Source organism: Eumetopias jubatus, unplaced genomic scaffold (genome assembly GCF_037043125.1).
Source record: "Eumetopias jubatus isolate StellerSeaLion01/CBP00866 unplaced genomic scaffold, mEumJub1_p1.0 scaffold_16, whole genome shotgun sequence".
In the NCBI taxonomy this organism is placed as follows: Eukaryota; Metazoa; Chordata; class Mammalia; order Carnivora; family Otariidae; genus Eumetopias; species Eumetopias jubatus.
In genome coordinates, this window is record NW_028274822.1 from 40,792,171 (window position 1) to 40,802,116 (window position 9,946).

The 9,946-nt window shown below is 42.2% G+C and overlaps 1 pseudogene across 1 annotated transcript; it reads right to left on the bottom strand.

The window, feature by feature from the left end:
- Positions 1 to 410: 410 nt before the first annotated feature.
- On the bottom strand, positions 411 to 1,311 carry LOC114205040 (RNA-binding protein 3 pseudogene; annotated as a pseudogene). Its single transcript, XR_015766938.1, has 2 exons — positions 760 to 1,311; positions 411 to 441 (listed from the first exon to the last, which is right to left on the bottom strand). The product of XR_015766938.1 is annotated as an RNA-binding protein 3 pseudogene (transcript).
- Between the last annotated feature and the right edge of the window lie 8,635 nt (positions 1,312 to 9,946).

Consider the following 9,946-nt stretch of genomic DNA (forward strand, 5'->3'; position numbering starts at 1 on the left):
ATATGCATGTGTGAGTTTACAAATTTTAATTAATAACTCGTTTCACCTCAGAGACCAAAAAAATGATCAAAAAGAAACTGTGAGTAACAAGCTATAACATAGTTCGCCACAACGGGACCCCCCTTTCTCACCCTACAGTTAGTGATATTACAATTAAAATAACTATATTCTTCTATAATTTTTTTCTGTTAAAATCATCTCATAAACTTACAATGCTATTATTAGTTTCCAAGACCAATATAAATTCACTCCATTTTTCTACAACGAAAGTGATTATTAATTTAGAAGCACACGGCATCGTGATGAAAAACACAAGCATTTTAGTAGCAAGGACATGATCAGTTAAGAATTATTTTTCTTGTAAAACATTCTAAAGCCAAGTAAATATCCATTCTTTTTTTTTTTTTTTTTCCTGGACCAGAAGTTTTATTCCTTGTGTATCTGAGAACAGTAAGAAGGGGGAGAATTGTAATGTTGGGAAGGCAGAGGCACACATGCTCACCTCCCAGGGTTGATAAGGATTGCTAAGCAATGCTGCTTCATCTCCTCCATGCCCAGCAAGAGATTACAAGGGAGACAAGTTTTTAGACATCCCCTCCCAACAGCAGACTAGCTCTGACAGGCACCTGAGAGCAAAGGAGGCCTAGGAATGGTGTCAGGTGGGCCAGGTGAACTAAGTGCAGGCAGGAGGAAAGGTTGAGTGGAACATGACAGGGCTGGTGGACAGAGGTCCGCTCAGTGGCAACATCTAAGCCTCACCTACATTAGGTGCACATGCCTCATCTCAGTTGTCGTAATTGTCTCTGTAATTTCCTCCTGAGTAGCGGTCATAACCACCCTGGCTTCTGCCACCATAGTCTCTGGACCTTCCATATCCATACCCATATCCTCCAGGTCGACTGTCATATCTGCCACTCCCATAGCCCTGGTCCCCACCACCTCTAGAGTAGCTGCGACCACGCCCATGGGCCCCAAAGGCACCCCCTCTAGTTCCCCTGGCCGACTTGCCTGCGTGATCCACACGGATCTGGCGACCATCCAGAGACTCTCCATTCATGGCTCTCATTGCATCTGAGGCATGTTCTGGATTGGTGAAGGTGATGAAACCAAAACCCCGGGATCGCTGAGTCTCCCGGTCCTTGACAACGACCACCTCGGAAATAGGACCGAAGCTGCTGAAGTGGTCTTCCAGAGCCTGCTCATCGGTGTTGAAGTTGAGCCCTCCCACGAAAAGCTTCCCTTCTTCAGAAGACATGGCAGCGAATTTGAGGACTGCTGCAAATTAAGCAAAAAGACCAGAAGAAGAGCTACGGTCGAGGAGCGCAGAGACTCGTAAATATCCATTCTTATAACATACCTATGAGACTGTGTAGTGATGGAAAGGTGTTTGTTGTATTGTTAAATTATATATTTAAATTTTGAAAAAGTAAGAAGTTTAAAAAATTGTTTATTTTCCATTTTTCATGATTCAGCTATGGGCTACAGTAAGAACGTGGGGTTAAAAAGTCTTGTTTGGGTCCATTTTGTGTGTGCCCGTGATTATTATGTAATTGATTTATATGTCAGAGGTTATACTCACAAATATAAATGAATAGTGATTCTACCATTTTATTCTCTAGTTTTCTATCTTTGACCACAATTGAGTAATAAAGTATCAGTGTTTCATTAGTGACTGAGGATCTACTCTCTGAATATGTGTGAATTGTTTCTGAGCGATCTCAGTACAGCTGTGTTTCGTTCAAGCTCCGACTCTTCCTGCTGAAATAGCCACTGACTATTGCGTTCCAGTGTTGTGGGAACCACTGCTCCCAGCTGAAGTGCAGGCTTGTGGCCAGGGGGGAGCCAGCCTGCAAGCAGCCTTTTCAGGCCTGCGCTGATGATGGAGGTTGGCTGGTGAGGGGTTCACAACTGCCACGTCAAGTTCTCTAACTGGCCTCTAGAGGGCAGAGAAGTCACAAGCCCGCGAGCAATTCTGGGCAAACAGCACCCAGGATTCTGTATCCTTTCTTTCATAATGTGTGCCCTTTTATTTCATTTCAAGTTGATTTGTTTTCAGGATCTATGGCACCAAATCGCAGATTGAGAGAAGGGTGGTGTTATTCCCCAGAAACAGCCAAAAGAACCTTCTATACCCTTCCAGAGATAGTTTATGTGCATGAGTGTGTGCGTTTACCTGACTTCCTCCCTCCTTTTATCCGAGTGGTAGCATCTGAACACCCTATTCTGTGTCTTGAATTTTTTTTCAGTGCATATTATCTTGGTTAAAATCCAATGTAAGAATATAGAGAACTTTCTTGTTTAGGCTGCAAATTATTCTAGCTATGGGTGTGCCATAATTTTTCAAGCAATACTTTGGTAAAAGGGCATTTAGTTGTTTCTGCAGTATGGTGGGACCGTGTACGTGCATAATTTCACTCATGCACTGATTACATCTGTAGGTGAAAAACAGGGATTGCCTCATGCAATTATGGGGGCTGGCAAGTGTGAAATCTGTAAGGCAGGCTGGCGGGCTGGGAACTCAGGCAGTGGCTGATGTCGTAGTTCTGAGTTTGAAATTTGTAGAGCAGGCTGGCAGGCTGGGAACTCAGGAAGGATTTTTAAAAAATTATATGGCTAGGGCGCCTGGGTGGCTCAGTTGGTTAGGCGACTGCCTTCGGCTCAGGTCATGATCCTGGAGTCCCGGGATCAAGTCCCGCGTTGGGCTTCCTGCTCGGCGGGGAGTCTGCTTCTCCCTCTGACCCTCGTCCCTCTCATGCTTTCTATCTCTCATTCTCTCTCTCTCTCAAATAAATAAATGAAATCTTTAAAAAAAATTATATGGCTAATTTATTCATACATTCACTATTAATTCAGCCAACAAATAGTTAATATGTTCCAGGCTCTGTGCTAGGCACAGGGTACATAATGTGAACAGACACAGACTTGGGCCCTGTTCTTGAGGAGCTTTCGTATACTTTTGACAAATCTGTCACATTTCTGGTAGTTGCTGTGTTTTCCTTTCCTAAATCAAAGAGACACTTGCTTTCTCTCTCCTCATCCCCCTCCACCCTGATGACCCCAGATTGTTTCCCACTGCTTTACTCCTGCCGGCAATCCACTTCAGAACAGTTTAGGTGTGTGTCTCCTTCCCCACCCCCTTACTCTATCTCCCCAGCTTTCATAGATGGACAGGGCTGCTGGATGGGTTCTCCACTCAGAGGCCTCTGCCAACAGGAATGCAGTCCGTCAAGATCTGAGTACTCAGTTCCATAAGCCCCAACCCCCTTCTCTGTCTCTATCTCACCCCCAGTGGTCCAGCCCTGCAGATTTCCCCCAGGGATCCTGTGAGGTGAGACCCAAGTGGGCCTCCCGGGAACGGTCCTGCAATGTTGGGGAAGTTGGATGCCCACCTTGGGCTTCCTTTTTCCCACTGGAGAACATACACTGAGGGGACCCTCTTGGTGTGGCGCTATGCTGGCCTTGGGGGAGGGGCCGTATGGTCAAAGTGGAATTGCACCTCTTGCCCTTCTATTATGGTCCTTCTCAGTCTCTGTGGTCCATGGTGGTGCTTCAGCCTCACTCACCCCTGGGTTCTGGAATTTTCACAATGTTGTCTTGCCTATGGGTTAGTTGCTGGTTGGGTTTTTTGGTGAGGGGGTCTAAAATCAAGAATGACCTATATTGCCCTCTTGATGACATCACTCTCCAGGAAGGATTTCTATGTTAACAGTCTTGAAGCAGAATTCATTCTACTCTGGAAAACCTCAGTTTTTGCCCTTAAAGCCTCAACTGATTAGATGAATTCCACCCCATTATCGAAGGTAATCTCTTGAAGTCAACTAATTGTAGGTGTTAATCATGTCTACAAAATACCTTTGCTGCAACATCTAGATGAATGTTTGACCAGATAACTGGGCACTGTAGCCTAGCCAAGTTAACACTTAAGATGTGAGCATCATATCAAGTTACTCTCCATGGAGGCTGAATAGATTTACTCTCCTACCTAGAATATTTGAGAGCAGCATGGCCAAGGTAGCATTAGAAGATATTTATCAAAGTATTTTGAAAGAAGTTCTGGTTTGCTACTTAAACCACCTTGTGCTATTATACTAGTAACAGCAATAGCTAAATATTATGATAGCTATGATATTGAACTGGAATTTTTTTTTTTGGTTCCCTTTAAACTTTAAATTCCCTCTGAAAACAATGTATTTCTTTTTTTTTTAAGATTTTATTTATTTGAGAGAGAGAGAATGAGAGACAGAGAGCACGAGAGGGAAGAGGGTCAGAGGGAGAAGCAGACTCCCCGCTGAGCGGGGAGCCCGATGCAGGACTCGATCCTGGAACTCCAGGATCATGACCTGAGCCGAAGGCAGTCGCTTAACCAACTGAGCCACCCAGGCGCCCTCTGAAAACAATGTATTTCTCAAAGAAATCTTTTCTTCTAGGACACTGCTTCCTCTGCAGGCTTCTCAAGGAGAGTGCTAAGTATCTTCTTTGCCGTCCTTTTGTTTCTTCAGATGATTTTACCTCCTCTCTAAACACCCACTCTTGAATACCATGTCACCAGGCTTTTCAATCACTTCTCTTCCGTGTTGGTGTTCATTACCAACCCCCAGGTCGCATTCCCTCATTTCTCTGTGTTTTTCAGTTCCTGGATCACTGTTTGTCTCTTCTGTCCAGTCAACTCTATTTCTGTCTATAGGTCTACATTTTGATATCTATATAGGTGAAGCTTTCACATTTTGCTCTGGTTGAACTGGATTTGTAGGGGTAAAGATCCAGGCGAACAAGGTGGGAAAGATCATTTTAGCTAGAAAGAGGAGCTTATATAGAAGCAAGAATGTGAAATTAAGGTTTGTGCATTGAGAACTACCGAGTGAGATTCTAGTTAAGTAGGGGCAAGATTGTGACTGAGCGTAATGATCATAATTTATTTAGACTATTGAGTAGGTGATGAGAGTCATGAAAGATTCTCAGGGTAGGAGTAACAAGCTAAAATGTGTGTTTGTAAAGATAACTCCCATTGTCATGTAGGTAGGTGGGACGGAACTGTTACCAGAGAGCCTATCAGGCTAAAAAGGTGTATCTCTTGGTGGCATATTATTTCTTAGATTGTTTATTTGTTCATTGTGCCACATCCTGGATTTGGGAGACCAAGAAAACACTTCCTGGTTGGCATTGTCACCAATATCTCTGGGGCTAGAGTTACGCTCCCTGCTGAAACATCTCCAGGGGACACAAAAGAAGTTAGGTAGGTGAAGTAAAGTAGCTCTGTGGGTCCTCTCCTTTAAACTGAGTAGGACTAGGGGAGAATTTCATTTGAATTTATTTAAAAACAGGGGTGGAAAAATTTAATGTAGTGTGTAAGTGTGTAGTTTCAGAACTGAAAGCCTGGGTTTGAATAGGAGGTTTGTTTCTTGTTGGCTGTGTGATCTCGAGCAGCCACCGACTCTCTATATGCCCTTTTCCTCATATAAAATATAAAAATGGGAATAAAAATTGCACCTTTGCCACAGGGTTATCATCTGAAGTACACTCAAAGCAGTGCCCAGCATATACTAAATATTCCTGAGTGCTAGTACTGTTACCTTTGTTTATGTTACTTTGTGGTAAGACTAATGCTTTGGGAAAAATCCTTTGTTCAGTATTTCAAACTCACATTTGTAAAGCATGATTGAAAAAAATCATTTTAGTAGGTTGCTATAAAAATTAAATGAAGAAGAGGTAGAATATAATGTTGCAATAAAATAAAATCACATTTATATTAGCTTTGTTGCTTTTTAACTTCATATAGAGTAAAATGTTTGTTTCATTTGTGTGAGTGAGAGTGTGTGTGTGTGCACGCGTGTGCGTGTGCCAGTAAAATGCATTTTTACTCTAGCTCCCATTAAGAAAAATTGTAAAACACTGTTGCAAAAGAAGCAGTGAGGCTAAAAACCCAGACACTGTCAAAACAGGAGATTCCCAAATGTTGCAACTTGTTTGAGCCAGGGAGGAAGGGGACAATTCTTAATACCTATGGCTCTACCATTTTGCTGTAGGACCTTCCTGCAATTCTTGACTGATAAGCAGAACGTGAAGGGGAGATCTTTCACTTGCATCGCTATCAGCTCTATTATTCCCACACCTGAATTCCCAAGAGTTGTACCAACAGAAAGGCCAGGATTTATCTCCAGCAGATTTGGGGGCCTCAATGCTTAGAGTTTCTAAAAGCCCTCCCTCCTTCTCCTTCTGTCTCCATTCCTGAGTGTCCTATTTCTTGCCGCAGGCTATGCCTTCTCGGTCCTGGACGTCTGACCTGTCACTCCCGGAGCGCACATGCTCTTTGTTACCTAGCAACTTTGACTGCCAAGCGCAAGACTCACGGATGACCAGTCAGCAGCATTATTATTATTCTTGGTACAATACCAGAATAAATCCAGTAAGAAATTTTCCTCAAAAGAGAAAACACACTTGCTATATTGTTTCAACTCCAGTGTATGCTGATTTTGGGGTAAGAACAAATATTTGTTGTTTGAATACTTTATTTTGGTAAGTGTACGTTTGCTACTATAATATGGATCTGGAAAAGAGTCTGGAAGTAGCTTGTGAGGCCATCTGATCTTTAACCCTTTTGTTTCCACGTAACCCTTTTATTTCTATGTCAAATCAGCCAACACATAAGCTCATGGACTCTACTGTTATCAACTGATGTCTTTTCAAATTCAAGAGGCTGATATTTTAAACCTCGTCAAAAGAGCTCCTTGGAGCACCTGGCTGGCTCAGTCGGAAGAGTGTGCAACTCTTGATCTTGGGGTTGTGAGTTCGAGTGCCATGTTGGGTATAGAGATTACTAAAAAAATAAACTTAGAAAAAGAATTCCTTGAGGGGCGCCTGGGTGGCTCAGTCGTTAGGCGCCTGCCTTCGGCTCAGGTCATGATCCCAGGGTCCTGGGATCGAGCCCCATATCGGGCTCCCTGCTCGGCGGGAAGCCTGCTTCTCCCTCTCCCACTCCCCCTGCTTGTTTTCCTTCTCTTCTCTGTCTGTCAAATAAATAAAATCTTTAAAAAAAAATTCCTTGAGAAAATAATTTTTTTAGATTGCTCTCCCTGGTCAAATATGGACAATAATGCTTAAGTTTATTGTGCTTCAAATTCCTGGTATGCTTACAAATTCTCAATCTTATTACCATGAAAGAGTAAAAAAGGAAAGACGACACTAAATCTAAGTATTTGGTATATTTTTCCATGCAATATAATGGTATTATGTATTATTCAGGAGTACTATTCAAGTGTTTTAGAGATTAATAGAGAAAGTTACTTCCAAAATGATTTTAAATCTGAGTGTCTCTAATAAGAGTCAAATGTCTATAATAATAATTCATTCACCCAGCTATAATCTAATAAGGATGAATTGTTTAGTTTTAAGAATATTCATTGAGTTACAACATGATGCTGAGCATATGCTCTCATCCTGTGCATCATATGTTGATTGAACATGATATCAAGCCTGAAGTGTCTGAAGTGGGTACCTTTCAATCAACTGTCAGGATTCAGGAATATTATAACATTCAGTATATTAATAACTCATAGAAAGGATTAAACATGAGACATGTACTAAAATGGACAGATGGTGCTATAACTCCTCTACTTGTTTTGGAAGTTCACTTGAGTAGTTGTATTTCTTAGAACTGAATGAATCTCTTCTGGTAGCACATGAACGTTCTATGTAATTGTGGATGTGTGATGGCTTGGGGCACCTTCAAGGAATTGCTTTCAATAGCAAAGAACTTAAGGAGCTGGGTTCAGAGGCTGCTCAGCTTCTGCCACCACCTCCTGGCATTCAGTTGGGGCAGGGTAGCTGTCTCTCCTTGGCAGCCCAACAGCCTAGGTATGTGGTTTCTCCCCACTTCCTCTCCTTCTCCGACAGTAACCCGTCTCTGACCCTGTTCACTGCATTGCAGCCCTTGGGATCAGATCAAGTGCAGAGCTACTCATTTTTGTTACTGTGAAGAAATTCCAGAGTATGAGCTCGGTGGTGGAGGTAAATTACAGGTATAGTATTTCATTACTCCCAGTTTAACAACAGTTTTGAGCACAAAACATTCTTTCAGGCATTCTCTGTCATCACTCTCATTACCAGTCCCAAAGCCAATTTCTGAACTATTTTGGTTCTATCACCCACTTCTGAAGTCTCTCTCAGACCCCTAAGTACCTGGAGACTTGGGGTCTTTTGAACTCTGGGTCCCAGGTCTGCCCCTTCAGCTTCCTAGTTACTTGGTGGCTTAGAAAGCTGTGAGTCAATACAGTGGTAATTGGTTAGCCATACTTTGGATGAGAAATTCTTAGAAGCTCTTTGTCTCAGTTTCTTTCTTTCTCTTTCTGTCTCTGTCTTATGTTGTTCCCACCCTCTTTCACTTATAGCACTGAACAGTTGAATGAGCATTATAATTGGAACCAGAAGACCTGAGTTTGGATTCTTAGTTTGCCATTTACTAGCAGGTTGGCCTGGGAAGTTTAAGTCTCTGAGCCTCAGTTTTCTTATTGACAAAATGGGGAGGCTCTTTGCCTTTCTTACTTTACAGGGTTATCATGAGGATCAAATAGCATAATGAAGGCCACAGTCATGTGTAGCTTGATATTTGCTTTAGGAGACTGTGATTGATTCCATTTAAAAAGACTGTTCTAAAGGTGATGGAGATTTGGCTAAGAACTGAAACACTACCCAGAGGCAGGTGAATTAACTACGATCAATTGTTCCTAAGTCTTAATGAATATTAGAATTATTGGAGCCAGAGCAGGGCATCTAGGTGGCTCAGTTGGTTAAGTGTCTGACTCTTGATTTTGGCTCAGGTCATGAACTCAGGGTCAGGAGATCGAGCCCTACATCAGGCTCCACACTCAGTGGGGAGTCTGCTTTTCTCTCTTTCCCTCTCCCTTTACCCCCCCCACTCGAGTTTTCGCTCTCTCTCTCAAATAAATAAATAAATAAATAAATAAATAAATAAATAAATCTTTAAAAAAAAGAATTATTGGAGCCAGAAAAACAGTATTTTTAAAAAAGATTTTATTTTAGAGAGATTGAGAGAGGAAGGGGCAAGGGGCAGAGGGAGAGGGAGAGAGAGAATCTCAAACTGCCTCCCAACTGTGTGGAGCCCAACATGGGGCTCAATCTCACGACCCTGAGATCATGACCTGGGCTGAAATCAAGAGTTGGACACTCAACCGACTGAACCACCCAGGCACCCCAATACTATTTTTATAATAAGGCCACAGGTATAGGATTTTCAGATACAATCCATAATGCATGGCATATGGGACATACTTCTGCTAAAAAGTTATTCATTGTTTACCTGAAACTGAAATTTAACTGAGAATGTTGTATTTTTACTTGCTAATACTGTCAGTCCTACACAGGTAATTCTCATGAGCAACACCTTTAGAAACTACTGACCCAGATCCTGAGTGGGGCCTGCCATTAAATGAGGGAAATGAGATGACTGCCTATAAGGCAGGATTTTAGATGCTCTAGGGAGATGATCATGGTCTTTTCCTATGAGAATAAGAAATCCTGCCTTACCATCTCTTCTAGGCTTGACATTTCATTCATTCAGAATTTTACTTTATTTTATTATCTTATTTTTAAACAATATTTTATTTATTTATTTGTCAAAGAGAGAGAGGGAGAGAGAGAGTGAGCATAAGCAGGCGGAGTGGCAGGCAGAGGGAGAGCAGGCCCTCTGCTGAGCAAGGAGCCTGATGTGGGACTGGATCCCAGGACCCCAGGATCATGACCTGAGCCGAAGGCAGTTGCTTAACGTACTGAGCCACCCAGGCATCCCTCACTCTTAGAATTTTATACGTTATAAATGTAAACATCCTAGGGAAGGATAGAAACTTCAGGTAAGTATTCATTATTTACATGTTACTGTATTTGAACCATCTAACAACATTTTTGAGAGTGAATAAAGAGGATATCAGGCTCT